This window comes from Lissotriton helveticus, chromosome 6 (assembly GCF_964261635.1).
Source record: "Lissotriton helveticus chromosome 6, aLisHel1.1, whole genome shotgun sequence".
NCBI lineage: Eukaryota > Metazoa > Chordata > Amphibia > Caudata > Salamandridae > Lissotriton > Lissotriton helveticus.
The window spans coordinates 1,400,865,522-1,400,892,268 of record NC_136067.1 but is presented as its reverse complement, the minus strand read 5'-3'; the positions used below and the strand labels follow the sequence as shown (position 1 = coordinate 1,400,892,268).

Here is a 26,747-nt window from a genome sequence, read left to right as displayed (position 1 = left end):
ATTACACCCTGAAAGGCTGTCTCCCTTAAAATATCCGCGATGGATAAGATTGTGCCCAACCTGGAAGACTTTCCTGAAGTCCATTTTATATGGACTGAAAGTCTCCTCCACACTCTGTTAGGGTTAATTCCTCACTTCCTTGAAGAGTTCTCGGTCTAGTTGTTTTTGACTCGAAACATTCCTTTATGTTCGATGCGCCTGCACGAGTCTCGCGCGGCGCACTTCAACTGAAGAGAACCTTCGGAGCAGACGTTCGTTGACAGTGCCCTCATCTTCTGAGGAGAATTTCGAGAGCGCATTCCTTGGAGCCACAGTTACTTTCCTGAAGGGAAGTATTAGAGATGTGTTTTAGATTCTGTTTAAAGTAAACCTTGACGTGCCTTACAATTTATATCAGCCCACGTTCCAGTCAGCGAAAAATCCAGTCGTTTGTATGAAGCTTCAACAAACTTTACCGAGAGTGAAATGTGAGACAACAGACTTTCAGAGAAGTGCTTCTGTGAAGAGTAGCCTTATCAACTTCATAAGTAAGCGTATTTATTTTCCAACTAATGGTCTGCAAGTTTTGACCTTTTGGCAGAACTTCAGTGCTCTTTTCCAAGTGCATTATTTAAAAGTGGTTTAATGTTTTTTCTCCGAACTTCAAGTATATCTACTAAAGACTTTTTCAATTAATTGGAAAACTAAGTCACAGTCAGTCTGCGAAATAACGAACTGCTAACCTATAATGACAGGAGTGACTTACTAAGACTGCATGAAATAATGTACTAATTGACTGAAAATCAATTCATTCATTTGCTGTCAACTGATGGATAAAACAAACTCTCATTTACAACCTCCTTATTGAAATTAACACCGAATTCAGAAGATTGATCAAATAATCAATAGACAGAACATCATAGATGGAGGCTAGGTCTCTGGTTTAAAAAAGGTAAAATACTAGTAATAGAGAAAAGTTAAATCACAGGTTTATAGACAGGGAGAACATAAATGTTGTATTTATCATTTCAGGAGTCTTTACAAGGAAAATCCAGAAGAAGCACCAGTGTCGAGAGGCAGTCGCTCTTGTTTTGTCTTCCACTCTCCCTTCCCCCCAGCTGAATTCAGAGACAGTGGTTATCTTCTGTCGCTGGCTTTGGTGAGAGGGATTTTGGGGCTGAGTCATCTGTTCCTGGGGAGATCGCAACATTGATCTTACAGCAGTGGCGGGCAGACACCTCTGGGCGGTGGGATGGGGTGCAGCAGCCTGGGTGCGCAGGGCCGAGACCGCTATGAAGGCGTGTGCAGTTGTATGTACTCTGCCATTACTGATTCTGCACTATGTTTCAGATGAGTGAGCTTGAGGACTGCAATATGTCCCAACAAGTAGTTGGAGACACACCGATAGCGGAAAGGTGAGCTGTGAGTGTTTTGTCGGCAGTGTTGGCACTCACTCTCCCTCTTCATTTCTTCCTTTCTCTCTCTCAGACTCTTATTCTCTCTTCCTCTCTCATACTCTCTCACACTCTTTCTCTCTCTCTTCCTCTCACTCTTTCTCTCTCTCGTCCTCTCTCTCACTCTTTCTTTTTTTCTCTCTTCCTCTCTCACTCTTTCCCTCTTTCTCTCTCTGTGTCTCTTTTGATGGGCGCATGACGCACAATCTTATCTTGCTTTTTGTCTTGCAGGCTGTGATTCACAGATTGTCGCGGGATGACACGCCATGGCTGTACCTACCTTTATTTTGTTGATTTGTTTAAATAAAATGTTTTATATGTAAATCCATAGATGACTGTGATTCTCATTTGTCCAACCTCACATGCATCTTGATTGTTTAAAATTGTGCGGCATCAGCCGATTTGTTACGTTCCAGATTTCGGAAGGTTGATGTCACATTTGTTTGTCGGGGTAAGGGGGGATGGCCGACAAGAAGGGGGTGGGGGGGCACTGTTGGGTGTCCGAGCTGCATGATCGTTGGCTCCATGGCATTTGCTGATGTTCAGGTGTGGGTGTAGGCTGGGCTCCCTTTCATGTTGCAGGTTGTAGTTCGACTTTACACCAGGTCAGAGCAGGTGTAAAGTTCCTGGTGCTAACCCACCATATCGCCTGTTTTGTGTTCTCTTCGCCGATCTTGCTGGTCGTTGCGAAAGTTGCGAAATGGTGTGTTCGTTGCTTTTTGCAAGGAAACATCTACTCTGCATCTCATTAGCGATATTTGCCGGGGTCATTCATGACAATGTTTTTTTAGGCTGCTTTTGATGGTAAACTGGTGATATGGGCTGTTTGCACCAGCTTGTGAATGGTGCGTTAAATTGATCTCCATTTTGGCTGTGATAAACTGCTGTTAACTCGGCGATGTGTCCTTGAGAATATGCCCCTTTGTGTTTTAAAGGCCTGAGAAGTACTCGAGTGCCGCGCTGAGAGCCGTGCCCCCAGCGCGTTCACACTAGGGGGCCACGCTGAAAGCCGTGCACCCTTCGTGTTCACACTAGGGGGCCGTACTAGGATCTTGACTCCAAACTTTTTTGAAAAAAAAAACGTTCACATTCATTAATTTGTATTCGCCTCGGGGACCCCATCCCATGAGGCATGCCCACATCGACTTCATGTTTATTTCTTTTTTTCAAAGGGGAGGGGGCCACGTGGCCCCACTCCCAGGCCACTTCTGGCCCCCGGGGCCCCATCTCCAGGGCCTGGCCTCTCTGTTGGGGACCATGGGTGGAGCCCCAATGCCCCCACGGTCCCGCCAGCTCCCTACCTCCTGCGGGAGCCGGCATTCCTTATGGGCAATGGAAGCTGCTAACATGCAGCTTTCCTTGCCCAAAAGCAATTCCCCTTTCCTTTATTGAAGCAAGAGGAGGTTTTCCTCCTCTCGCTTCAACTAAGCAAACAAGGGTTTGCAATCACAGGGTGGAAGCCATGCTCCCGCCCTGTCATAGCAAACAGCAATGTTCCAGGGACGAACACCCTGGGACATCGCAGGACGGGGTGACAGTCCCCAGGGCCATCAAGCACTCCAGGAGCGGGGTCCCACAGCCACCCTCCCTCTATTTTCAAAGCCCCGGGTGGTGGTAGTCCCTGGGGCTGCGGGAGTGCAGTGTGCCCTCCCGCACCTAATTTACATAGCCCCGAGGAGGTGACGGTATAATTATACGATTGTCCCTGGGACCTGGCCCACCTGGGGGCTCATTTAAATGAAATGGGGGAGCCCCCGCTTAATTTTTTTTAAAATGTTTGTCCGGATTCCCACACCCCCTATAAGGTCAGGGGGTTTCTACCCTGCCCCCTTTTCTTCATTTTTCACTTTCTTTTATTGTTGTCTTGTGACTTGGTTCTACTGAGTCACAAGATGGCTGCCGACACTTCCTGGTTTGGAGTGTTGGCAGCCAATTCGAATGAAGCTCGAGAGGGTTCGCGAACCTTCCGCGCCCCTAGTTATCGATATGTTTATTTTTTTATATTCTTAGCAACTACTGAATGGATTTACACTATTTTGAAAAAGGTCGCTTTCTGAACTGAAAACTACCTTTTTGCCAATTTTGGTCTAATTCCGTTCAGCAGTTCGGGCTGTAGCCTTGGCTAAAGTTTCCTATGGGAAATTGATTTTTTTACTTTTAATTTTCGAATTTCTCAGCAACTACTGAACGGATTTACACCATTTTAAATAAAGGTCAGTTTCTGAGCCAAGCACTACCTTTTTGCCAAAATATGCTGTAATTCCGTTTAGCAGTTCGGGCTGTAGCTTTGGCTAAAGTTTCCTATGGGAATTAACATGGAGAAAACACTTTTTGGGACCCCCCTTTTTTCTCAGCCCTCGCTTGACGAATCACCCCCAAACTTTCAGGATAGGGGCTGACCTGGATAGATCTTTTTTTTTGAGAATTTCACAAAGATTTGTCAAACGATGCCAAAGTTATTAGCAAATCAAAAAATGCTTTTCCTATGGAAATAGGTTCTAACTATAACTACCTACTAGCGACCGCCAGTAGGTAATATATATGGTAAAGACAGGTGGTAAAGACGCATGCATTGTAAAACCTGTGTTGTTAAGGCATGCATGGTACCAACCACGTTGTAAAGGCTGTTTCCTGGAGAGACCAGGTGCATATGAGTCAACTCCACAATCTAGTTTAAAGACGTATATAGCCTGTTTAATTTGTGCTGATGGTTGCAGGTGGTGGGCACTAGCCCACATTTTTGTGGACAGGGGTTTATTTTTATGACCAAGAGCAAGATGAAGAAAGGCAGGATACCTTGAGATACAATCAAGACCAGGCGGTCTTGATATTTGGTAATCTGGCTTTGCTTTCAGCAGCCCTGGCGGCAGTCTCCTGAGGGAAACTTTAGGCTCCCACGCTTATTTATTTATTCACAGAAATCATTATACGTATATTTTTTATTTACTCTGATTTTTAGTTAATCAAGGAAATCGCTAATGAATGTGTATAATGCAACACCATCTTTCTCTCTCATTAGCAGGTTGCCATAGTAGCATGACAAAACTGTGTGGCAATACCTTCAATCCAGAAAACCCATTAAAATCAATATTTCATGGGTTCTATCCATGGAAATCGTCCTAATACTTAGATTTTCAAAAGCATTTTTTATGACTTCCACTATTAGGTAATATCAAATAATGTTAGTAATTTCCCATCTTTGTTGTAAGCAATCTGTTATAGAGAATGATTCTATTAAATTACAGCTGACACATATTTCATGGAATTCCTTCCCTTTCTCAAGGCTGAAAAAGTGATTGCACTACGTATTAGCCACAGAACCTTATTATAAGAGGAATCATAATTATTGTTGTTTCATATCACATAAAACGTAATAATAATGGAATTAATGCATGTTATCATGTACAGGAGACCAATTGAAGGTGGGTTTTTCAAAATGCCAACTAAATGTTCAGATGCGTGTATTCTGTCCCTATAAATATGATTATACCCATATAAACCTATGACTCGAATAGCTTTGCATGTAGATTCCGTAAATATTTGTGAATCCCAGACTTTCTGAAATCTGCCATTGCACGTAGGTGTAAATCTGCGAGGGTCGATTTGCACATTTCTTCGAATAGGGCTCACTGTTTCTTGTAAGTGCACCAAATTAATGTAAACATAGTACCTGGATTAGAGTTGACCAGTTGTGTGTTTTAGAATCTCCATAGGCGCTAGTCTGCAAAGAGAGAGAACATCTACAGTCTGCAACCTGCAATGGAGAGCAAGAGTTGAGCAATAAAGCTCGACTCTGAGGGATCTTTCAGTGGTCAATGCAATCATGCCCGACAACGCTGCCCCCTAGAGTCACTGGTTTTATGGGCAAATCTAAATGCAGAGGGGCTGAGTTACTGGGTATTCCATTTGGGAGCCTGAGAATCCCCTGAGAAATGAGGAATTACTGGGGAAGTCAGTGAGTCCAGTCCAAATTCCCCTGCTTATCAGTCTTTTCCCGCCCTGTATTATGAATGGAGACTAGAGCGGAAGGTGAAACACAACATATCTGAGGAGTTATTGTGGATCTCGCAATTATGATGGGGCCGATAACTCCCATTACTGGCCCTACTATAGTTAAAAGGACTCATAACGAGGACGCAAACGATCCTTTTGGGCGATTCACTAGGCTGTGTGATGGATAGACTGAAGAGGGCCAGTGGCCTCTCCACTCCAGTCACCAGCATCTCTAAAGTTACACAAAGACTTCAGGGTGAATACTTGTACAGAATGTTATGCAGAGCTCTAATAAGGTTTTTACGATGTTATACAGAGCTCTAATACAGATTTTCCGTGTTATACAGAGCTCTAATACAGATTTTCCGTGTTATACAGAGCTCTAATACAGATTTTCGGTGTTTTACGGAGCTCTAATACCGATTTTCTGTTATGCATAGCTCTAATACAGATGTTCTGTTATGCAGATCTCTAAGACAGATGTTCTGTGTTATTTTAGAGCTCTAATACAGATTTTGTATGTTATGCAGAGCCCTAATAGGGATTTTCTGTGCTATACGGAGCTCTCATACGGATTTTCTGTGTTATACGGAACTCTAATACAGATTTTCTGTGTTATACGGAGCTCTAATACAGATTTTCTGTGTTATGCAGAGATCTAATTCAGATTGTCTGTGTTATACAGAACTCTAATACAGATTTTCTGTTTTATACAGAGCTCTAATAGGGATTGTCTGTGCTACACAGAGCTCTAATACAGATTTTCTGTGTTATACGGAGCTATAATACATAGTTTCTGTGTTATGGAGAGATCTAATACAGATTGTCTGTGTTATACAGAACTCTAATACATATTTTCTGTGTTATACAGAGCTCTAATATGGATTTTCTGTACTATACAGAGCTCTAATACAGATTTTCCCTGTAATGCAGAGCTCTAATACAGATTGTCTGTGTTATAAAGGACTCTAATACAGATTTTCTGCAGCGAGCAATGGTCCTTCAGGTGCCTTCTACTTCCAAAACTGTTCAATGGATGCATTCATCTAATTACTCGCCCAGGCATCCATCCACACAAACAGCCACCAATTCTTGCCACTACCCATGAACGCAATCATTCATTCCTCTATTTACTTAGTTTCTCTTTCATTAACTTGCCCATTCATCCATCATTGCCTGCACTCAATCTCCCACAGCATGTCTTGACACATCTATCTATCCATGCATGCATGCATTCACTCATACATCCATGTAACTAGTTGCTCAGTCTAGCATTCACATAATGCACACAGTCTCATACATTCACACACACACATCAATTTGAGAAGAACAGCTTTCACTTGTAAAAACAAGCCAGACCATTTTGCTTTGTAAGTGCTTGTTTTCGTTGCTGCCAACATAGTTTGGAAAAAAGGTTTTGGCAAACTCTAGGTGCATATTATAATTTGTATAGAAGGAGATTAGCTAATTTCACACTCTCTAACTGCCCTATGGCTTTATGTTTTAACTTGGCTCATAGTTTTTAAATCACGTCTTTATTTGGATGGCTTTTGTTTCATTTGGCCAGCATTCACGTGCTCATCGTTTCAGGCAAAAATAATATCAGACACAGGGCAAACCCCCTTAGGAAAAATGGGCAGACTCATTCTGAAGGTCCAAATGATATTGTTATACAACAATTCTGATCATTTGTCTTTGCTCACATCTTAACTACGTGTGCAGTACTCCTACTAAGGCTGTAGTAAATGTACAAAGTGCTTTGTAGACATCCTAAAAGACTATTTGTATTTTTTACATAGCACGCACACAAAGTGCCACTCGCCCCCAACCGATCACCCCTCGGTTTGCTGCAATGCTCAAGAAAAAGCGATTGGAGCTAATTGTTGTTACTCAGATCGTAGCTTTTTCTACACATCAACACTTACATTTACTCATAAGCCAAGTCGAATAAGAGAGAGTTATTTTTGCATTCTTCTAGAAAACCTTCTTTTAGAGGCATAAAAAAATAGGGAAGGTGGATTAACAAGTTAAATATCATATTTCACATTCTAGGCACATCCAGCCCACATTGTCATGCGATCCGCTTCGTGCTTTGTGGCTTGTGCCAGAAGGCCCCAACGTGCAACAGCCCCCCCACCCCCGATTCCACCCAGGGTATCCATGCAATCCATGCATCATTCAACAAGGCATTGCCAGGAAATTCAGTGGGACAACTTGCCACATCCACTCCAACCCAGAGGAGTCCCACAAACTCAAATGTAGGGCCCGCATAGTGCACCGGCCCTGCGGGGTACCTGAACACAGGCATAATCCCCAAAGTTCGGGTCCAGACATATCGGGGTAGGGCAGGAGAGAGACCAAGACCACCGGCAGGTCAGTCCACCTTCTCACCTGCCCAGTGTCCCCCCAAATCATACCCTTCCATGGGGTCATTCCAGTCCCAGATTCAGAATTTTTGTGTATCTCTATTCCCCCTTTATTATCTGCCATGGACCCGCCAGTCTCCAGGGATGGGTGGGTGGTTGACGAAGCTCTTGATCCGCATCAGGTGTGACAAGAAGGGACAAAGAGGTCGCAATCACCGGTGTGCCGCCTTAAATGGACCCCCAAAGCCCTGCTGCGCCTCCTGATGACATCACAAAACATTCTACCAACACCTGCACTTCCTGTGCAAGGCAGGGCTCTAGTCCATGGCACGACTAAGGTCTAGAGGGGGGGGCAGCACCTGCTCAATAACGCTGGGCCGAATGTCTCATTAACAAGCTATGATGAAATTGAAGTAAATGTTAAATGCTTTCCTTTCTGCATAGCTTCAAATTCCCTACTTAATACAGCATGTACATAAAACATTCCCATATGTTCAGCATGTAGTGCCTAGAATGCAAACATATCAGTGTCAAGGAGCCACTTGGTAAATGTTGAATTAGGCTGGAGTTGGACATCACCATATAGTGCTTTAGTTTGAGTGTGCATTCAAGTCACACTTTCATTTGTCTGTTTTTGATGTTTCTGTTTGGACTGAAATCTGTCTGTGTGAATGCTTGTCTGTGCTTTACCTCGGAGAAACATTCTAGAGCCAACACGAGGCGACAGAACATCTGCAATGACGTCCCTGAATGAGGGGGTAGAGATGGCTGACAGCTGTGTGAAATGTCCCCCTGGGGCATTTTAGCGCCTAATAACAGGTGTTATAGTTACCCAACTCAATGGAACTCATTTCATCAACTCCAGAAGGATGAAAAGCTTTGTGGAGGTGCAGGGCAGAGATTTCGTTTTAAAGATCAGTCCAGGGCCCTTCCCAAGATAGATCATGATAAGGGCCCATATTCTCGAAGTCTGACCTAAATTTGCTTGAACCAAACCCTTATATTAATGTAGTATTTTTGCGGTGACAGGTGGACCCAATCAACAATAGGATTGATGATCAATAATCAGAAACCCACTTTTGGAAGCATTCCTAGAAGATGGAATTCCCAGAGCTCTGATAGATGAGCCAGCTGGTAGGATAATTGATTTTGTGGCTGAACCAACCAGTGTGTTCTTGAGAGAAAAGGAAATCTAGAGTACCCAAGCTGTAGGTTAGCTGGGCTTTTACTGACGTGACAGTTTGCGGCCATTCTGAGGAAAAGTGGGTGGTGAAGGTAGAGAGTTGTTTGCACAGATGAGAAACGCCATCATTTTATAGGAAGTTCCCTTTTCACGACTAGGGTTTTTGACCAAAAGATGCCTACTTTCTAAGATAGGGGTGTATAGGGACCCTAACCCCATCAAATAGTTTTTATTAATGTATCCCATTTATCAGTAACATTGCTAATGCCAGCAGAACTGCAGGGAATGTAAGGACTAGAACAGCGTTATGTTAAGCATTGATTTTTTTTTCCAAATCAGATTTAATTAGAGTTATATTTCCACTAGCATATATTCGAGGCATCAAGTACCAAATTGGCGTTAACTTTGTGCTGGGGCCCTAACGTTTGTTCTGAAGCTGCCGCAGTCGCTTCTGAAGGTCATGATACCGAATGCCATGGATGCCTAGTCTTGATTCCACCTCATGAACTCCCTCACCAGACACTCGCTGCCCCTATGCCATACTCTAGCACGTTTCATTTTCGTCCCTGTTTTCTCCCTTTATTTTTTCCCACCTTCCTCTTCCTCCTTCTTTTCCACTTTTATCAGTCCTTTAAATGGGCCAGTACTCACAGGTACGGAGTACTGCACTTTTAATTTGTTTTTCCTTGTGAGTACCGGAACTTATCCAGGCCTGAGGAGAGTAGCGGAACTCATTTGGGCCTGTCTGGTTTGGGTAAACGGTCACATGAGCATGGACCTGCACTTTATCATGAACATGTTCCAGTGTGTAAGCAGAAATGTGATGTGTGGCATCACCCTCGACGCTGCAGTGTGACAGAAATTAATGGAATCCCTGTAAAGAGAGCTGTTCACAATATTATGTCCTTCCTTCTTTGCCTAACTGTACCTGTTAGTGCCCATGTTCTCAGAAAAGAGAGGGCCATCATGGCAGCCTTGGCCCCAAACTGGAAGTGAGGTGCAAGTGTGTAAAGGGAAAACGTAATAAACTTAAGGAAGGGAACTAGAGCTGACTACAGCTGTCAACTTCGTTAGACAGAAAATACTGGCCATGTTTGTCTTTACGTCTTCTTATTCTGGAACAGCCATTACATGATAATTATCATAACAATCTCATCGTGTGAGGAGGGGGCGGAGCCTTGAAGGTGGCAGGACCGTGTTCCGAGAGGTACCTATAGGCACTTTTGAACCCCCCCATGTAGAAAGGTAAGATCCTTCCATATGGTTACCCCCTCTTTTTGCCTGGTGCTAAGCTGTTTTTTACTAATCTAATTGGGATCTAGCTAATCAGGACCTCAGTCTATCTGCTTTCTCTCTTAAATTGTTCTGTTCAGTACTTAGGTACATCCCAGATTGGATACTGAGGTACCCTTTTCAGTCCCTAGTATATTGTACTAAGGTACCCAGGGCACAGGTACACCAGAGGTCCCCCATGGACTGAAGCATGTATTATGCCACTCATGGGGGATCATTTAAACTGTAACATATGGGCCTGCCAGCCATAGCTGGTGCTAGCACAACTTACGAAAGATATAGAGTTCCTATATCTATGGTCACTGCACTTAAATCCTATAAGTCACCCCTATAGCAGACCCTTGCAATCCTGAACGCAGGGTGCTTGGTTCTAAGTGTGAGGGTGCCTCTGCATGAGCAGGACACCCCTACAGCTGAGGGAGTCCATTCTCCTGGGTAGTAAGTAAGGCAGCTATATACCATATAGAGGGGCACCGCGTAATTATGCTATGACTATCTCGAAATTGGCTGCAACAAATCCTATCATGTTTGGTATCAAACATGTTGGAATCATACCCCCACAATATGGAAGGTATGATTCCAAGTACTGTAAAGGCCCTCTGTTAGGCTCTCAGTGCTACCGGTGCCAGTCTTCTAGATCCAGACAGCACAACATGGCTGCTGCCAAAGAGACGATTCTGCCCTCCTGCTGCTGAGCCAAGCTTGAGCAGGGGAAGGCAGAACAATAGGTATCCTGTTACAGGGAGGTGTGATCACCTCCCAGACAGGATTTAGTGTATTAGGGCTGGGTGGGTGTGCTCGCCACTGAGTCTGCATGAGGGGCACATTTGGTGCCCTCTTTGCATAGTCCAGTTCAAACCAGCTCAGGGACGCATTGGCTCCAACTCTGGCACGTAACTGGACAAAGGACATGGGAGTAACCTCCCCCCTGTCCAGACCATCCCCTGGATCTTCCCAACCCTTTCCCTAGGGTACTTAAGGGCTTACCTGGGTGTAGGTCTTGAGATACGTCCTGGGATAAGATTCAGAGCTGAAACCACTGCACTTCTACCGTTTAGGCACTCTGGACTTTGTTGAACTTCATTGGGCCTGATTTCATCTCCCTTTCAGTCTGCTGCATTGTCTGTGCACCTTACAGGAACCTTCCAAGGCCTGTGGAAATCCAAGACACCTGAAGGAAGCTCCCTTGAAGTGAAGTAGTCACTTCCCAGCATCTGCAGGCATCGCACCTAAGCTGACCGGTCCCCTGATCCTGTGCTCCCAGGGACTCTGTAAGTCTCAGCAACACAGGTGGTGATTTCTTTCATCCCTCAAGGCCTGCGCCCTGTCCTCTCACCAAGTTTGAGGCCAGTATCCCTCTTCAGAGCCGCAGGAACTGGACCCCTGTGCACTGCATTGATTTGCCATTGGAAAGGCTTGTTGGCTTCCTTCCACCAAGATCTTCCGGCTCCAAGTAGCCCCAATCTCAAGCATCTCCAGTGACCAGAATCTTCGTCTACACCACATCATTTGCACCGTGGCGTGAATCTTTTGATGAGCTGCTCGAGGTCCTCTTGCAACTCCAGTGCCTCTGGCCTGTGGGTCCTGTTGAGAGTCATCTTTGATTTCTTTTTGGCTCCAATGGTTGCTCTGGGCCTGCCCTGACTCCCCTGCTTGTGGTGAGTCCCTTGGACCTTGATGGTCCCAACACTTCACCTTCTGAACCTTCATGTTGTTTGCAGTTGCCAAGGCTTGTTGGTACTCCCACCAGACACCGACCCCTCAACTCTCGACATCCGACATTGGACAGCTCGTGAATGGCTCCTGATCTTCCACAGCATCGCATGGTCCTACCAGCTGCAGAGTCAAGGTCACCATCAACTCTCCTGCAACTCCCGACATCGGTGGGAATTCATCTTCCAGGTCTCATGGTCAAGCTTGAGTGACATAGACTCTGTCAACTCTGCTTGCAGGTACTTTTCAACTTGAATCCACCTTCGGATTCCACCGGACACTTTCAAATTCTCCAGCAGCTGCAGTTTCCTGAAGTCCTCCATTGGGTTCGACAGAGATTTCCGACACCACTTCACATCTATGCACCCGGCTTTCCTGGTGTAGGTAACGTGGTTACTAGGGTATACATGGGTGAGGTGGCTCTCCAACCTTCTGTCTTACATGGGGTGTCTTCAGGGCCCAATGGGAAGAGTCAATTTTCTCTAAAATTGCAACGCGACTTACATGTTGATTTGTACGGAGAACGCGGTCGTGTTCCCACACTGCACACGATCTCTATGGGGTTCCTAGTCACTCACCTTAGGTAGTTTATTAGGTCCCCTGCACTTCTACATCCTCTGGGCATTGCCTTGACATGAGGTGTGGTTCGAATACCACTTTCTTAATATATGATTTGGTTCCCCCACTGGGGTCCACTGTGTTTTTTGTGCAATTTACATGATTTCTACTGCAAAGTATAGTGTGCATTGTGCATATCTCCGGGTAGGAGATATCTATACGAGTTAGTGAGTATTATATATTAAATATATATTTTTATAAATACTTTATGTAGTTCTTTTTCATTTAATCTATACCTATAAGATTGCATTCTGGTAAAACAAGCTGCTTTACACTCCTTCTGGACTAAGCCTGAAGGCTGTTGTCCACAGTTGCCACTTAGAGAGCTTTCTCAGTTTGTCTAAGACCTCCTAAATCACTATAAGGGTGTCTGGACTGGTGCAGGGTATCCACTTACATAAATGTACACCATATGCCAGGCCAGTCTCTCACACCTCTCATCCCCCAAAAAATAAAGCTTGCCGAGGCTGGTGTCGATGTCCAGGGGTGTTTTCATACCCCTTAAAGGGCATCAGCAGCTCAATGCTTTGTAAAACAAGCTGGAAAACCACTATTTGCAGTGATTTTCAGCTTGTGTTCCCTGCCACTGTGTGATATTGGCGCCTCACCAGAGACCGTGTGATGGGGGTGATATTGTGTGTCACCAGGTGGCACCGTGTGAGTTGGCAGGTAGAGCTTCTTTGGTTTTCCCAATATTTTTACTGGCCTGCATCTAAAAATACTTTAAAAATGACCAGGTGGCAACCTTGGCGTTAGCGTACGCGGCTGGCTCCTGTCTTTCTTGTGGAGTTAAATTAGGGGGTTGGTTCGAATCTGCCTGGTGAGATCAGGAGACTGGCATTGATTTTACCTGGTGCAGTGAGATCAAGCGACTGTTTTTTTTCTCTTCCCGGTAAGGTGAAATGAAGAGACTGGCTCCTATTTTGCCTGGTACAATAGGTCGCTCACCTTAGGAAGGTCAGCAGTTTCTGCTGAGTTCAGTGTGTGATGTGCAGTTCTCACATTTGGATCCTGGTGAAGATTTTTCAGCAGTTAGTCCTTCCAAGGTTGATAGACCGGATATCAAAGAATGTGATGAATTTTATATATTACTGTTTTATGTAAAAAGTTTAGTGAAAGCGGTAAAAAAATGACTGATTTTTGTTTTAGCGTATGGAAAGATCCATCCTTTGTCCCAGGGTCACAGAGTAACACAGAAACAAGTGCTATAGGTTAAGCTGACTAGCTGAATCCCGTGAAAAACTCTGGGAGTGTGGACTCTGCACAGGTTTAGGGTAACCCCTCAGTTATCTGCTTAACATGGCACCGCATGCATAAAGCTCGAATCTGCTGAACCTGCAAAACTTGCTGGACCTCCACGTTCCAAAAAGAGATATAAAGGTATCTCACCCAGGTGGGTGCAAATCTTAAAAAACATTAGGAATAATAAAGAGCACTGCCTTTGGGTCAAAACCAGTCAGAAAAGTGAAAGGTACTGCGGACTCTGATCTCAGTTTGGCGTTGTCACAGTGGCGAGCATGTTCTGTGTGTTTTGTGGGAACCATGTGTGACACTGTACTTGAACATCTCCAAAAATGGTTAAAAAATCAATTTGAGGGATGACAAGAAGGGGCACATATGATAAAGTGCCCACTCTCAATAACCCATTTAACAACCCCAAAGTAGTAATCAATCAATCAATCAATCATGGCATTTGTAAAGCGTACTACATACCAGCGACGGTCCCAAGGTGCAAGGGGGGTAGGGGGAAGCTGCTACTGTTCGAAGAGCCAGGTCTTGAGAAGTCTTCTGAAGGTCAGAAGGTCTTCGATCTGCCGCAGGCAGAAGAGGAGGGTGAACCATGTCTTGGCGGCGAGGTGGGAGAATGATCTGAAGCTGGCGGTCACTCTTCAGATGCGGGGGACGGTGGCGAGGGCGTGGTCTGCGGAGCTGAGCTGGCGGATGGGGGTGTAGGGGCTGAGTAGGCTGTTGAGGTACGTTGGTCTGGTGTTGTGGAGTGCCTTGTGTGCGTGGGTGAGGAGTTTGAAAGTTACCCTCTTGTTAACAGGGAGCCAGTGTAGGTCTCTCAGGTGGGGTGTGATGTGGCTGCGGAGAGGGATGTCGAGGACCAGGCGTGCTGAGGCGTTCTGGATGAATTGGAGCCGATTCAGGAATTTGGCCTGGGTTCCTGCGTAGAGTGTGTTTCCGTAGTCCAGTCTACTGCTGACGAGGGCCTGGGTGACCGTCCTTCTTGTTTTGGTGGGGAGCCACTTGAAGATCCTGCGAAGCATGCCAAGGGTGTTAAAACAGGAGGAGGAGACGGCATTGACCTGCTTTGTCATGGAGAGGGTAGAGTCGAGGATGACCACCAGGTTGCGTGCGTGGTGGGTTGGTGTTGGGGGTGTTCCTAGTGCCACCAGGAGTCATCCCAGGCCAAAGGGGTGGATCCAAGGATGAGGATCTCCGTCTTGTCCGAGTTCAGCTTCAGTCGGCTGCTCCTCATCCAGTCGGTGACGGCCTTCATTCCTTCCTGGAGGTTGGTTTTGGCGGTGTGGGGGTCCTTGGTGAGGGAGAGGATCAGCTTGGTGTCGTCGGCGTAGGAGATGATGTTGAGGTCGTGCCGTCATGCGATGTGGGCGAGTGGTGCCATGAAGACATTGAACAACGTGGGGTGAGGGATGAGCCTTGGGGTAAGGGATGAGCCTTGGGGTACACCGCAGATGATCTTGGTGGCTTCGGAGCGGAAGGGGGGAGGTGGACACTCTGTGTTCTGCCGGAGAGGAAGGAGGAGGCCCAGTCCAGGGCTTTCTCTTGCATTCCGGAGTCGTGGTAATGTATGCTGCATCTGTTGTGTGGTGTTCATTCATGGTACTTCTGGGCCTCATAATAAAAAGTAGACAGAAGAGCTCTCTGTCTTTGACAAATACTCCCTCTGTAAGATGCAAATTTTATTACGTTGTAAACACCCTATTTATGTGAATTCCCTATGGACTGTCCCCACCCATTTCTACCACTTCCACTTTTAGGTCTTTTGAGATATGTCTGAGTTGCCTCTAATTACTTCTGAGCCCTGGGTCCGTCTGCATCAGTAGGCGGTGAAATATATCCAGTCTTACAAAGAGGGTTTTGTGATCTGGGTGGGTTGAGGGTGGGTATTAGTGATCATGGTGGGGTAAGATTTAATAGATTTGGACTTTAGGATGAAAGCAGTATGAGCTTCTCATTCTTCCTGCCAGTGGGACACAAAGGTACACATCCAATCCTTAGCCTCTCAGCAGAGTGCCCAGAGCAATAGTTCCAAATGTGCTATTTTTAAATATGATTATAAAGGTAAGTGTGCAAAGGAGGTAGGCAGCTGATGAAACACTGACAAAAGAAAATGGTGTGTTTACCAGTGAGGTGAGAGAGACTGAATATGCATGTTTGTGGTTGTGCATGAGCAAAGTGAAAGGGAGGTGAAGAAAGAATGCAGAAGTACAGAGTAAAGAAATTTGAGGAGACAGAGCAACTGTGAAGGTTTCAGAAAGAAAATAAGGATGCAAGTGTCTACCCGTAAAAAGACCCGAATGGGATTAATTGACATACCAAAAACTACTACTCGTTCCAGACCTTACTAATTTCTAATTCAGTCTCACAGTTTCATAATTGAAATTTTTTCAATTTTAATTATTCATAAACAAATCAAACTGGCCACATTAATCATAATTGTGTATAGTATCAACATTCTACATTTTCTGTGTACCATTTATGCAGAGGCAATCTGCTCATATGTTAAATAGTAAAGGTATCCTTTTGTACATGCAAGAGCAACAAGAATATCCTAATGATAACATAAATGTCTCTATTATGCGCACTAAGAAAATCTGGATCACATTAAATGTTTGCTTTTAGCTATACCCCATGCCTTACCCCCTGGCCCGCCCCCTAGTCCACAGCCTAATTTGGTGAGTACCTGCTCTTATTTGTTTCCATTTATAGCACTGGCTTTTTTGTTTTTCCCTCTTATGTTCTGGGTCGAAGTCTGATGAGGAAAAATAAGTACAGGTGCGCAAAAATTAGTGCCGGTGGGATCCACATAAACCACCGGCTGTAATTAAGCATTGCCCCTCACCCCCCTCCATTTTTGATGGTACTGGTGACTTGCATAGTATTCCTTGAGCTACCCATGTTACTGCAAACCACACAAAGGGTAGAGGTGATAAACCTGGTAGCAACCTATTTATTTCCTAGTTGTTTTTTCTTGGGTTTTTTTGTGCAGATTTATATAGCGTGAACTCGACCAAGGTAATTAGAGCGCTTTACACGAGCACCAGTTACGTTACACACATTTTTATTTATTTTATGGCAGGCACGGGGAGATTGAGTGATTTGCTCAGAATCACAGGATGCTGAAGCAACGCCGAGGGTCGAACCTGGTTCCCCAGCTCCAGAGTCAGTGGCTCTGGCCGTTAGGCCACGTCCCCTCCCTTACAGGAACCAGAAACAGTGGAAGCACTTCCTTTTTAAGTACATCATTGCCTGCCTTCTGAAGAACAGTCTGTTCTGAATACAGAATTCTGGTGGTCGTTCGGGAACTTTTCACAGTTCTCTGGTAAAGTTATGCCAATTGCTCAGGTCGACTTAGCCTTGGGTTACCAAGAGGATGAGAGGAAGTCTCCTGTTGTCAATTTATTACAGCGTCAGATGTAAAAGCAGAAAGTTAGGAGAACTGGTATTAGGGCCTCATTAGCACCCTGAAGGAAAAGAAGCACTGTCCGAAACCACAATAATTAAAGAAGAGTAAACAGACAATCCTGTTGCAAGAACAACAAAAACACAGACTGATGTTAGTAATTAAACTTAAAGATTGATGCCAGATTAAGTTCGCCAGTATAGCCAGTGTTCCTGTTTCTTGTCATGATCTATATGTTGTCTCCTGCTCAGCACTACTCCACCTACTGCTTTAACTCTTTTATGCATTTGTTTTGATTTTGTTTTTATATTTCTCCTTGTGTTTGCTCACTTCCCTCGTGTCAAAAGACGTCTGCATGCCTTTATTACATTTTCTGTGATAATTAGGGTATTCTTATGTTGCTCATTCTGTTTCTACCATGTCATCATCCTATTTTTATTTTTACTTCATATATTTTTCCCATCACCCATCTGCACAGGAAGTGACATTCCAGGATTTCCCATCATCCATCTGCACAGAAGGTGACATTCCTGGATTTCCCATCATCCATCTGCAGAGAAAGTGACATCACTGGATTCCCCATTATCTATCTGCACATTAAGTGACATCACTGAATTTCCCAGTATCAATCGGTACTGGAAGTGGCATCTGTGGATTTACCATTATCCATCAGCACAGGAAATGACTCTATCTCCCTCAGACTTTCAACCAATTGTCCCATCTCCTGAAGTTCCAAGGTGAACCTCTGCTTTTTCATAACAAATTGCCACTTATATTCCCACTGTTTCAGCTCCTGAACTATATATACATTATCTCTTCTTCCTCAAGGCTCCCGGGGACCTTTCCCAGAAGGTTTCGTGTCAGGACTGGGGGACCGTAAAATCGCTCTAGAACCTCCTAAGGATAGCGATCCCAAATCAGTGAGCCCACTAAGTTTAGAGAAAAAGGGAGGGAGAGAGTTATTCTCTCTCACAACAGAAGTGCTGTAAATTCATGACAACTCCATGGGCAATAGAAGGAATAAGGAGAAGAAGGTGACACAGTAATACGAATTGGGGTACAGAAAACAAGAAAACATAATGACTCTCAAGGGCACCTAAACAGGCACAGCATACTGAGAACCTGTAAGCAGGAAAATGACAGGGCTTCCCCTTTGATATTAATCTGAATGTTGTCTCTCTTTTCAGGAATCAAAAACATTAGGCACAAGTTCAGTGGCGGCTCCTCCTATAAGGTCGGAGGAGTGTGCCGCACTGGTCAAAAGGAAAAATAAATTGCCAACGTAACGTTATTAATGTTTTATTTTTCCTATCGCAGTCAGTGGCGGGGCGCGGCTGGCCAGAGGAGGGAGAGGAGTGGTTTGCATTCCTCAAGTGCTCATGACTGTTTGGCCGGCCCTCTTGGGCCAGCCAAACAGTCCTGCACACTTTGCATGTTCCCCACCAGGCTGTTCCCCACCCGGCTGCCTTACACAACCTGGTGAGGAACATGCATAGGCTCCCGGTCCCTGTCTGATCGCCGAACCATGGTGCACAGACCAATCACAACTCTGCATTGCAGCGTTGTGATTGGCTCAGGGGAGCATGTGTGCACAGGCGCTACCTGCTGCTGGCCGGGACGTAGGAAGCTGAAGAAGACGAGGACTGAGGAGAGGCGGTGGCCAGCCATTTCAGGTAAGTCCTTTTCTTTTTTTTTTTATTCCCTCTCGTCCACCTCCCAGCCCGCTGCCCCACCACCCGCACACAGTAGCAACCGCTACTGCACAAGTTATTTGATGAGTCTGAATAGAAAACACTTAGCCGGACATAGGTGTTGTCACCTGCTCAATATGTTATACGAAGATGAAATTCCAGTTTTCAAAGACACTGCAGAGTGTTATCTCTATGCTCTGTACTGTCTTCTGCTGATCTTGCTCATCTGCACTTTGTTCATTAGGGCCCAGATTTACTATGGTTGTGCGTAGGGAGTGCGTCACTTTTGTGGCACAGCCCCAACACAAAAACATGAATGCCATTTACTAAGTCATGCAAACTCACTTAGCGTGAGTTTCCGTCGTTTAATAAATACAAAGTAACACAAGGCAGCACATAGCGCTGCCTTGCGTTAGTTAGCATTGGGTATGCATTACATGGATGGAGCATGGGTGTACCCTTGCCTCTAGCCATGTATTTTGATGCAAATACAGATTTACAAAGACCTGTAAACCTCAGTTTGCACCAAAATAGTGTGGCTACCCGACAAAGGCAAAACGAGGAGGAATATCTTTATTATTCATCCTTGTTACCTCCTCTTTTCATGTGTGCTACATTTTACAGCACACAGAAAGAAGAATATGCCTCTAAGGATAGTTTTTGTGCAGGAAGATATCCCTTCATCCCAAAAACAATCCTGCCTGTACCGCAGGCACCTTTGCATTACAGTGCAAGGATGTCGGTATTGGTGCTAGGCTGCACACGATGTGCGAGCACAAGGGAGAGAGCAGAAATACTTCATATCTTTGCAAATATTTATATTCTACTCTCTTCCGTGCATGCAACACGGTGCAGCAAGTTCTCTTGCTATGCCGCATTGTGTGAAATAGTAATAACTATGCCCCTAGGTGTATGTTTTGATGCTTCTAAGCTTCATGACCCAGATTGCTGTTGTATTTGCATGTACTCTGTGGAAGCGAACATCACTGTGCTATTGGGATGCAGATGTCAACACCTGCATCAAGAGCAGGTGGGTCTGCTCCCAATCACCTTTTTGGTCTTCACCTGGGTCCCTGTGCCTTCCTGCTCCTTCTCTTTTGAAGAACCAGGTACCGGAGATGCCACTCTCACGTATAAAGGTTAGAAAATTAAGTATCAGAAATAGGATTAGGCACTCCCTAGGTAGTAAAGTGAAGGCAGTGGGTGTAGGGTGGGTTAGAACATTTACATCTTTTTAACTGAGGTCTTCAGCACATGCAAGGATGTCCTATCAATCTTAATTATTGCACTACCTAATATTGACCCCATAACACTGTGGTAAAAGAACATCGAGGACAGAAAATCGAAGAATATATTTTTGAAATGTAAGAGAATATAGGGATATAGGGAAGTATTGATTTACTATTATTAATTCCACATTTACATACCTTGAAGATATATGTATTGCGTGGGTATAAATATGTGGTTAGGTATGCAAAAACTCGACTTACCTGTTGATATTCATTTTCAATATCTTGCACACAATATTGTGCCCCATCAATATTCTGGGGTCGATATTCGGGTTGAACACCATCCGCATTACCTCAAAAATAGTTATACATCCAACACAAAGAACTTTCGGTTTCCACAGCCATAGGTGCTTGGCAGTTTTTAAACAAAAAACAGGTCTGTAGTCCAGCCCTGAACACCAATGTAAGGAATCTGGGAAGCTGTGGGGGAGAGAGGCCACAGTATGTATGTGAGCTATAACCGAGAGTCAACACTGCCTAAACAGCAGAATCCAGAAAGGTAAAAAAAAGATTCCGTAAGGGTAAACTTGGCTCACATTTTGTAGTTTGAGGTGATCAGCAAGACATGCTAGGGAGGCGTGCTATGTACTGGGTATCAGAAGCTGACCAAACAACAATGCGGTTAAGACAATAAGGAACTCTACAGTCCAACCCAAGTTTAATAAAAAGATAAGTCCAATAAAAAATGAATTACAATGAAGAAGACTAGAAAAGAAAAAAATACAAATAGAGCAGAATCGTTTTGGTAGAATAAATACCCCTTAATCCATTTAGTTAGAAGTGGTGAAATGTAAAATAAACATGTCCAAAGCAATGATTACAAGTAGTTTTTTAGGGTAAGAGCTTTTGAACCATTTGTTGTAGCAGGTCAACTGAAAGGTAAGGAACATTCATTGCCATAAGAAAATAGTCTCCTATAGGCAAATGAAAATAAGATGGCAGTAGTGCACAAGGAAAATTCACAGGAGAGCATAAGTACTCACAAACTGGGGTGAAGTTACTTACTTTAGTTGATGGATTATGTTTTTCTGTGGTGATGTTGCTGTCTATCCAATATGCTTAATCCCTGGAGTCCTCCACTGGTTTGATCAGAGATGGTCCCAATAAATCCAGACCCCATTTGAAAATGTGTAGAATTACACCGGCGGGGCAAATACTCCACCATCTAACTGCAGTTCCCCAACTGATCAGCAGGCTTCACTCTCTCTCGATCATCTCAGCTCAAGGAACCTCAGGTATTATGAGCCTCAGCATAAAAAGCAGACTTGCAACACAAGAACCAGACTCAAATACTCCTGGATGTCTATTCAAAAAGTGACTCTGACAGCTCTTGAATTAAGTCCTGGGAGAAGAGATCCAGGTTAGAGTTTGGAACACCGCCAAGTTTTCGCTTATTCAGGCAATAAAAGACCCCTGCTCAACAAGAGCAAAGAAGTTTCAAAGAAGCCCCACACACTTCAGGAGCACCCCTGAATTTACTTTGGGTAGGAATCAGCTGATACTTCCAGATTCCAGCTGGTCATAGCAGATCCTCTCGCATTATTTATTTGGATTTTGTCACCACCACAAGACACAACAATCCCATTACATCATTTCGGTTGGAAAACATTTAAAATATTCTGTAGGAAACTGGATTTTTGTTGCAGTAACCCCCCCCCCCCCCCCCCACACACACATGTTTGCCTGGCATCTGGTGCAACTTTGACTGAAAGTGTGCTGGGTTCCTACTAATCAGGTTCCCAGCACCAGTGTTCTTTCCCTAAACTTGTTCCACCATTGGCACAACTCCAGCCTCCTTGTAAGTCCTCAGTAAAAGGTACCCCTGTTACGTAGGGTATTGAAACTGAAGAGCATCCTCTAGGGCTGCAGCATGTATTGTACCACCCTAGGGGCCACTCGCCAAGTTCATGCACACTGCCAGTGCATGCTGCATGTCTTGGTGCAGAGAAAACTGATGAGTCTGCATGGCACACATCCCTGTGTTCCATGCTGACAGACATTGCATGAGATATAGATAAGCCACTCCTACTGCAGGCTTTGCATCCCAAAAACAGGGTGCACTATATCCCATGTGTGGACATATCTGCCTCAGTGGATATGACCCTACAATCTCCAAGTGCATTCTTGAAATTTGTAAGTGGTGAAGCCATAAACGGACTTTGGCTGGATAGTTGTCAATACAATTTCCCCGGCTCCATGATGTCATCACTGTACCCACAGTACACTGTACTCACTGATGTCAGTGTTGGATTTATTAATTCATGTACACAGAGGACCCCTTAGAGGTGTCCCCTGATACCGTACCAACTAGTAGCGGGGTTACCGACTGTTCTCAGCCAGCCTGCCACCACTAGACATGTTCCTGGCCTCCTGGGATGAGAACCTTTGTTCTCAGCAGGCCAAAAATAAAGCCTACTCTTGGCATGGAGTTTCAAAGGCATGGCAGCCTTTGAAATTCAACCCAGACATCTCCAGTTAGTGGAGGATGCTAACTTCCCTGTCCTGCTCCACTTTTGGTGGGAGGACAGATGGAACAATTAGATTAGGAGGTGTGCCCTCATTCCATCAGTACCACCCCTAAGGTGGGGCAGGTGGTGTGGACTCCACTTTTCCAGTTCCTCCATCTTGGGATGGGAGGAATTGGCCTATCAGGGTCAGGGTTGTGCCCCTTCCCACAGGCAGTGAAAGCATAGAGGGTGTAGACACCTTAATGGTAGGTATCCCATTGGCTACAACCTGTCACCTCCTTTAACACTCCTAACTGTAGTATTTAGGTGGCACCACGGACCCTGAACTTTAGATTCAATGGACCTAAGAAGGAGACGGACAAAGAAGAGCTGCTGACCCGAGAAAAGAATACCAGGCACCGAACCCGTAGAGTCCAGCTTATCGACTTGCTGCTTCCCGACAACGCAGCGACCAAACCAGAAGCAGTACACCATCTCCGGAGGGTCCGATCTGCCCCTCCACCTAGGGAGAGGAGACCAGGACCTACTGGAGCCTTGCCGTAGCAATACCCAGGGTACCAGCCCACCTGCAACCTACATCGAGACAAGTACTCCAATCAGGAATACAACTGCCCCGGAAGCAAGCACTGGTTGAGGCACATCAGAACCCATTAGACCCACTTCATGAGTGGCTCAGGTGTCCGGAAATCGTCCCTGCTACCTGCTTGCCCCTGATTGCGAAGATCATCTTCACGCACAGAGCTCATCTGTCCTACCTGCTCTGCACCCAGCCCACCTGGCCTGGGTACCAACGAACCTCTTGTGGCCCTGAGGCCCTTGCTTGGGGTCCCCCAGACTTATCTGTAAGGCCCCTTGTGCAGTCTGTTTTGAGGAGACCACTTCTCAGCAGCGACTTCTACCAACGACCTCAGCAACCTGCTCCTGCCCGAATCCAGGATGCTCCCAACAATCTGCTGGTGGAACATTGGGCCTGGCCTAGCTACCCTCATACAACCTGAAGGTGAATTCCTGAGAACCAACTGTACTATTTTCTATACATTTTTCTATTTTTCTCTATAGACTTCAATTGCGCGAGATTGCGCACATAGGAGTTATTTTCCGAACTGTAAAAAATCATAAGGAAATAAGTACTTTACTGTCAATGAAGTTCTCGATCTTAAAAATGATATAAAAATCGGTGTTATTTTTGCAAATTGGTCCCGGATTTATTCTTGAGTGTGTCTCATTTATTGCCTCTGTGAGTATCACAAATGCTTAGCACTACCCTCTGATTAGCCTAACTGCTTCGTCCACACTACCACAAATAGAGTGTTACTATTATCTACTTTTGCTTGTGTATATCAATAAGGGACTCACTGAACTCTGTACAGTGTACTTCATTTTAGTACACTATATAGAGAGCCAGCTTCATACATATTCCATCACTCATATCTGGAAAACTATAGAAACGTTTTAAATTGGGTCCACAAATGTTTGCATTAGAACAGATTTTCATTGATGCTTAAAATATGAATTTATGTCTGACACCAGGCCAGTGTTAGCAATTTAAGAATAAGGGCCAGGTGTACGAAGCCATTTAGCAGTCTCAAAGCCTGTGATTTTATAAATCACAAGGTTTGTGACAGCTTAATGGCTTTAACATTTTTAATAAACCAATAATTCGATTTGGTAACAGGTTACCAAATCACAAAATGAGTTTAGAAATTGTTCCCAAATCTCAATTTGTAAGGAGCGTGTTTAGGGCATACCTTCCAAATTGCAATTTCGAATGATATGCATCAAAGATTTGTGACAGTAATTTTGGTTGTATACCAATGATGGGTTATGGACTCCTCAAAGAAGGTGGTACCCAATTCACAAAGGGGAAGGAGTCAATTGTGCCCACTTCCCCTTTGTGAATAGTAAATAAAAGTTTTTTTGGGAGTGGATAGTGGTCCAGTGGACCACTGCCAACTCTTAAACAAACTTCTTTTTAAGGTACATTTTTGTTCTTAAATGAAGACCCGTTTCCTTTAAGGAAAGCAGGTGACATCTAAAAAAACTTGTACTTTATTAAAATGTGATTACAGACATGTTGGTATACTGACCCCAGCAAGCCACCATCCCTGTAATAGCATCAAACTGGAGTGATTCAAAATTTGTGACCATCGAGTTAGGACCAATTCCAAATAGTGAAAATTTGGAATTGAATTGAGGCACAGGGTCAAGACTGATTTGCATATGGCTGGGTCCAAACTGGGGTGGCGTAGTGATCAAAAGAACAATGGATTTAACGCAGATCTTTTGACTGGGGGAGAATGTTTGCATTGTCAGCATTCCGTCCAGCATTTGTTTGCTGTAACACTTTTCGCCCTAAGTGGGATGGGTATGACCAGATGTGGGTCCCCTACTCACTGTGCCACTGGATTCAAGCTAGCCTGACTGATGAAGGGTGACATACCCTGAAACTGATCCCAGGATGCTTGTTTCCGGTCCAGGTAGGACCTGGCTTGGCTGTTCGGTCCGGACTGTTCCCATGAGGCACAGGATCAAGACTGATTTGCATATGTCTGGGTCCAAACTGGGGTGGCGTAGTGGGAAAAAGAACGATGGATTTAACCCAGATATTTTGACTGAGGGAGTGTCTTTTAACGGTGTGTGCCTTCAACTGTTGCCTAATTTGGTGTTGAGTAAGGGTGGTCCTGATATATTCTGGGACATCAGTCTAGTACTACTACATTTAACTTGTTAAGCGTTAGTTGCACGGTATTTGGCACCCCATTGTTTCATTTTAATGACTGCACTGAGAGGGAAGAGAAACCATGTTTTGAGCTGTATATAAGTGACTTAGGCCTTATTAGCCCACTTGAGGCCACAAAAGAGCAACACACTCCAGGAGTCCAAAAAGTGATAGAAGGAATACATGCCTTGGAGATACACGGTTTCTCCCATTAAGACTTACACAGGTATTAGACTTGCTCTAGGAGACATAGTGGTCAATAAATGTGCAATCCTGCTTGCTAAACCAGTAACAACTACTATCATTGTTTTATAGTCTGTGCCTGGCCCAGGAAAGGCCATACGCAAGCATAGCTCACATCCTGCTGTACACATTTATTGAACCCTACCTAATCAGGCAAATGGCATCTAATGTGAGTAAAAATAAATAACTATCCAAACCATTACATAAGGCTGGGGCACTCAACGCTTAATCACATCACACCACAGTTTTAACATCTGACAGACTGGCTTCTTCCCAAAGCCCAGGATCAAGGACACTCTAGAATACACTAATCTTCTTCAACACCGGAAACTGGTGGCTTCAAATGAATATCTAAAAGCAGGAGCACCCCTCTGACCAAGATCAGCTGATAATAACATTTTGGTGCAAACTTTTGGATGCTTCCGGATCAGTGCTTAATTTGTAAAAGTATGGGTGCCAGTGCCCAATGCTCTTCTCAGAAGCCCCCCAAACTGAGCTATTAAATGTTGGTGTGTTGAATGCTAAGGCTTTGTAGTCTACAATCCACCTCAGGCCTCTTTATTCCACTACCCGACACTTAAGTTCCTTTGTCTCACTCGTGCAGGATCCTGCTTTCTCCCTTGGTAAAGGATTTTCATTCTTTCTCACCCTCTTTTTTATGCTTTGTCTGATTTCCTTCTTTTGCGCTCAGTAAATGTCTAATGGAGAAAAATGTGTGCTGGTGGCCTCCACCGGCAACCACTGGCTCAAATTAAGCACTGTACTGGACTCTTTTAAGAGTCAGTACATTAATATTGTATACGTACACACGCCTACACACACATACATACTATAAAAGGAACAAACACACATTACAGGAAAGCATGAATATAAATACCACCCACTCACAGGTTAAATTAAGCCGGGCAACCTATGTAAAGGAAAAAGCATCAAAGTTATCACCGCCGCCATTGCACCATATCACAGGAAATCATCTAACAGTCTTTTGGACCTTAAATTGTTCAGAAGTTCATCACTTTCATTAAGGCAGAAAATTGTTCCAGACGTCTCACCCTGCTGACTGAAGACAGTAGGCGCAATGTTTTGC

The 26,747-nt window shown here is 44.6% G+C and overlaps 1 long non-coding RNA gene across 1 annotated transcript; it reads left to right on the top strand.

Annotated features, from left to right (window-relative positions):
- Window positions 1-235: 235 nt before the first annotated feature.
- LOC144761763 (uncharacterized) lies at window positions 236-1,763 on the top strand. The gene is made up of 3 exons (XR_013595886.1): window positions 236-931; window positions 1,012-1,394; window positions 1,665-1,763. It is a non-coding gene; the product is annotated as an uncharacterized LOC144761763 (long non-coding RNA).
- The last annotated feature ends 24,984 nt before the right edge of the window (window positions 1,764-26,747 follow it).